This window comes from Lygodium microphyllum, chromosome 1 (genome assembly GCF_053477565.2).
Source record: "Lygodium microphyllum isolate KBCC chromosome 1, Lygodium_microphyllum_v1.1.10, whole genome shotgun sequence".
In the NCBI taxonomy this organism is placed as follows: Eukaryota; Viridiplantae; Streptophyta; class Polypodiopsida; order Schizaeales; family Lygodiaceae; genus Lygodium; species Lygodium microphyllum.
In genome coordinates this window covers 82,152,817-82,157,574 of record NC_141135.1, presented here as the reverse complement: position 1 = coordinate 82,157,574, position 4,758 = coordinate 82,152,817, and positions in this window count along the sequence as shown.

The window sequence follows — 4,758 nt, the reverse complement described above, 5'->3', positions numbered from 1 at the left end:
TTTGACTAGTTGTTATCCAACATGATACTCTTGAAAGCACTTACTATCTTTCAGTGGGGCCTAGAAGACATGCAAGTTAGCAAGTAGTGATAGTCTTGTGAGAGTATATGAAGTTATTCTTTGACTTTTCCATAAAACTAAACACTAAGTTGATAAGAAAGACTTCATACCTTTCCATGACACACAACACCAAGGTCCAATATTCAATATAACATTGGAAACAAAAATGGGTAATAGTTCAAGAAAGAGAGATAAAAAGCCATCACAATAAAGGACTTATCTTTCATGGTATGGCAAAATAACAAAATTTATTATGTCAAAGTTCACACACTCTAACCATGGCATGATTTCTAAGTTCCATGTGCCACTAAAGAGGATAGTGCATACTTGTGCATCTAGTTAAAATACTTCATCGTGTGTTGGGGGTCATGGTCCCACAAAAACAAGGCTACTAAAAAGAAATCATGTATGTTGTAGTAAACCTTTGACAATCAAATGAGCCCATTCTCTTAGAGTACAAAATTTTTGCATCTTGTAAGCCATCATAATGACTTTGTTTGATGCATGTATCCTCATCACTTTTACTCGGCTCTAAGACCTAGCCTCGAAGTTCAATATTCCTACGAGTATTTATATTGTGTGTGGGGTGAGTCACCATTATCACTTTCAACCATCTTGAAACTAGAGGGGATCATGAAACCCTCCTCATATAAGTGTGTTAATGTGTCAAACCTAATATGATGGCACTAATAAGACATCTCACAACTAGTGGGATATTAATCCACGACATTAAATTGCAAAATAAAATTATCACAAGTATTAGAAACTATCAATCACAAATTTGAGCACATCCTTACTATATATTAAGGGGAGGTCGGGGGCTGCTGCCACATGGTAGCCCTCGACCCCCCCTTCACTTTCTGCGGGGGTGCCACGCGTCCGGCACCCCTCGCCCGCCCGCGATGCGCGCGTCGAAGCACCCGCCACCCCCTCTCCTGTGAACCGGCATCCTTGGCCTGTGTGGCGAGCTCGAGCTGTGTGGCGAGCTGCGTGGCGAATCACGATCTTCGAGCTGCATCCTCAAGCTCGAGCTGCGCAGCAACCGGCTCTATATAAAGAGCTGCTGTGAGTATCGTCTGCGACTATGCTACTGCTGCGAGTATCGACGTCTGCCACTGCTGCGAGCGACTTCAGTGAGCCACTGCTGCAGGTATCTCATTATCCTCTTTTCAAATGTTGCGATTGCTAAAAGGGGCTAAGAAGAGACAAGTAGAGGTCTAGATGAATCCCCAAGGCCTGCATTCATGCCTTTCTCCACTGTTCTCAGAGCTTCACGCACTTCTTGCCAAAGGCCACTAGGATGTTGCTTGCCATTTTCTTCATATTCTTAACATGTTTCGGTAGTGATTGTGAGGCCTGGGGGCTGGCCATTTCTGCAAGGTTTGCTCCTTTGCCTCCGAGCTAAAAATCTAGAATCAGTCAGACTCATGATGTTGCCCCTTCCTGAGGAAAAACTCTAAAATTGGCTTCTTTTCTGCATTGAATAGATAGCTTAGGAAAACACTGGTAACTTGAAATTTTCTTCATTTCATAGCATTCAATGCAAAGCTTAAGAATAATTTCAGCATACCAATGACTTCATAGATTTGTCTCCTTGACTCCTTCCTTTCCCAAAGGTAAACACCGTTATTACTTGGCCTACTATAGTTTTGGAACTTAATTTTCATTCTTTGAAAACAATAGCCATTCGGTAAATATTACCCTCTAAAATTGTATGTGTTTATAAGGTAGGAGCTACTTTATATATTATAATAGTTTAGCAAAATTCTTCCAACTTTTATGTATCATGCATATACTTTTATTTTATGGGTAGGGTGTCAAATGAAGAAAGTTCAACAACTGGTTTTTTAGCACATGTAAGGCCCAAGTTTCCTTCATTAACATAGATCAATGTAGCAAGGGTTCCTTTTTGCTTTGGTAGTCAAATGAGAAATAGGTCAAAGTTCAAAATAGCAAATGCATATTTCATAACTAAAGATTTGTGCTACATTAAAGTTGAATGGAATGTATAATAGGCCTTTTAGCCCATGTGCAAGACCCAAACCCCCATGAGAAAAATGCTTGCATGGTTTCAAATTCTCTATCTTATCTTTACATCATAAGGATGATTTTAGTGGTTAATATTGATCAAGTGCTATGACTTTTTTTTTCCAAATTGAACTTAGGAATTCAAAGTTTAGTAGGCTCAATAAAATATTTTTGGAAAGAAGAGTCCCACAATTTGAAGCTATTCTAGAAAGTCCACATAGGATTTCTCACATATTCCATGCATGGCTCTAGGTCACATTTTTCAGGTTCCTTCTAAAAGCTATATTTGATAGCTTACAAACTATAAAGTAGAGCTCTAGGTCTCATTTTCTAGGTGAGTCCTTTTGTGTAATGGTAGCCATTTCTATAACTTTCTTAAATAGGTCAAAGTTCAAAATAGCAAATGCATCTTTCATAACTAAAGATTTGTGCTACATTAAAGTCTTTTGATATGAAAGTGTGTTAATATTATTTCTTAATGTGTTTATGCGTGCTATTAATTAATGTGATATGTGTGTCATTACATTGTTAAGGTGTATTACGTGGTTTAAGTGTTTGATTAATTAATGTGTGTATGTGTTTTAGTATAAAAATTTTGTGATTACATTATTACGTTTGTGTTAATAGTATGTATTCATATGTATATATGTGCTAATAATATTTTAATTAATATTTTGTTCATTTAAGTTGTAATCAATGCTTAAATACTTTAATAGTTTAATGCTTTTATGATGTCCCTCATGTGTGTATGGATATTCATGCTTTGATGTGGAGAAAAAGATGTGTCAAATATTTTCTCGACATGGTCTCATTGTGTCTCTCTCATGTATGCATAAATATTGTAATATTTTGGTGCGCCTATGTCATGAAAGTATTCAATTACTTTTTAAATATGTTCTCACACACACACACACACACACACACTCTCTCTCTCTCTCTCTCTCTCTCTCTCTCTCTCTCTCTCTCTCTCTCTCTCTCTCTCTCTAATACTTTGTGTAACCATAGCAATATGGAGCATGCTTAAACATCTAATGCAAGAAACAATGTCCATGTACTAGACATTGTTTTGTGTACTCCCAATGCACGAATGAATGTGTGTAAAGCCAAAGACATGGCTAGGAGGAAGTCAGTACGGCGTGCCCTCAAACGTGTCAAAGGACACAACACTTTCGTTGTATCCCTAAAGATCCTGCATCGGTTGGATGCAATTGAGAAGCAAATCAAGAGTTTAAACAAACGTCAAAGAGCTTCGAACTCCTTCTGTCAAAACTTTGGTGATCGCCTTCAAAGGATTGAAAAAATCCTGGCAGAAAAATATGAAGGAGGCTTGGCTGATGGGACAATGTTGCAAGACGAGATAGATGAAATAAAGGGCTATATAGGAGAAATCTATGAGTTGGTTCGCAAGCACTGGCCAGGGTGTGCTTTGGAAGACCATGCAGAAAAGTTGCAAGACCTTACTAAGAGCAATAATCATATAGAGGATGGAGTGTGTGAATTACTGGCTCAAAATAATGCAAGCATGCTTGCACCTGAGAGCATTTGCCTCGATGTGCATGTCACATCTCTAAAAGTTTTCCTCAATAGGTTCTCTGCAATGTTGAACCTATTGAATCGTCGCATGAGTTCATCATCCAATGCATAGTTCTCTTAGCATATCTAAGGATTTCAATAACTTTTTGTCGGATCCTCCGATAGATATGTCATTCTATTGTTGGGTTTGAGAATTTTCATGTCATTTGGACTTTTGTATGCCCCATGATAATGACATAATATGCTCTTTCAATTTATATTCTTGCACATGTAAGATTATATTGTTGCTTATGTGATGTTATAATCTTCAAATTTTATATTGAAATAGTGTTTAGAACAAATTTATCTTGAGGTATATCTTTACTAAAGTCTTCCCTAAGAGATAGGAAGAAATTTTAGAACGCCTAGGTCATAAAAGTATGCAATTACTAATATCAAAGTACCTTTTTCTTTTTATCTCAGGCTTTTCTTAACAATGGTACTTCCAACACATTCTGTGCCTAGAGATCGTGTATTACGTGCACGTAGGGAAATTCTCAAAATTACTAGACATAAACGTAGGCACGTTGCAAGAGTTAGGACTGAATTACATGTTCGTGACCAAATGCCAGTTGCACCATTGTTGCCGTTGGAAGTTCAACCACCTCCTATTCGTCAAGGAGACAATGCAACTATCCACAATATAGATGTTGAGATGTTGGATAACCATGAATCGCTACCCTTCGGAGTGGGGGTACGTAGCACAAGTCCACAAAGAAATGGAAACACAAATAATCCAAATGGTGGATTAAGAAATTGTAGGCAAAGGCTTGATGCTACTAGAGCTGAACGTAGACACAGGGCAAGAGCAAGAATGCAATTACAACAATTGCATCGCACTACAACAAATACAATTGATATAAGTGCTCAAATGCCTGGTGCACCATTATTGTCCTTAGATATTCAATTCCCTCACCTTATTCAAGAAGAGAATGAAGCTATCCATAATGCAGGTGCAAGTACTGAGATGCTACATGACCAGTACAATATTCAAGCTCCTATATTTCTACCTCAAAATGGTGGATTTTGTTCAATTCTCCATGACATGCCACCTAATTTGGATATTCATCCATCAGTAACAATTTTGCTCTTCCAAAA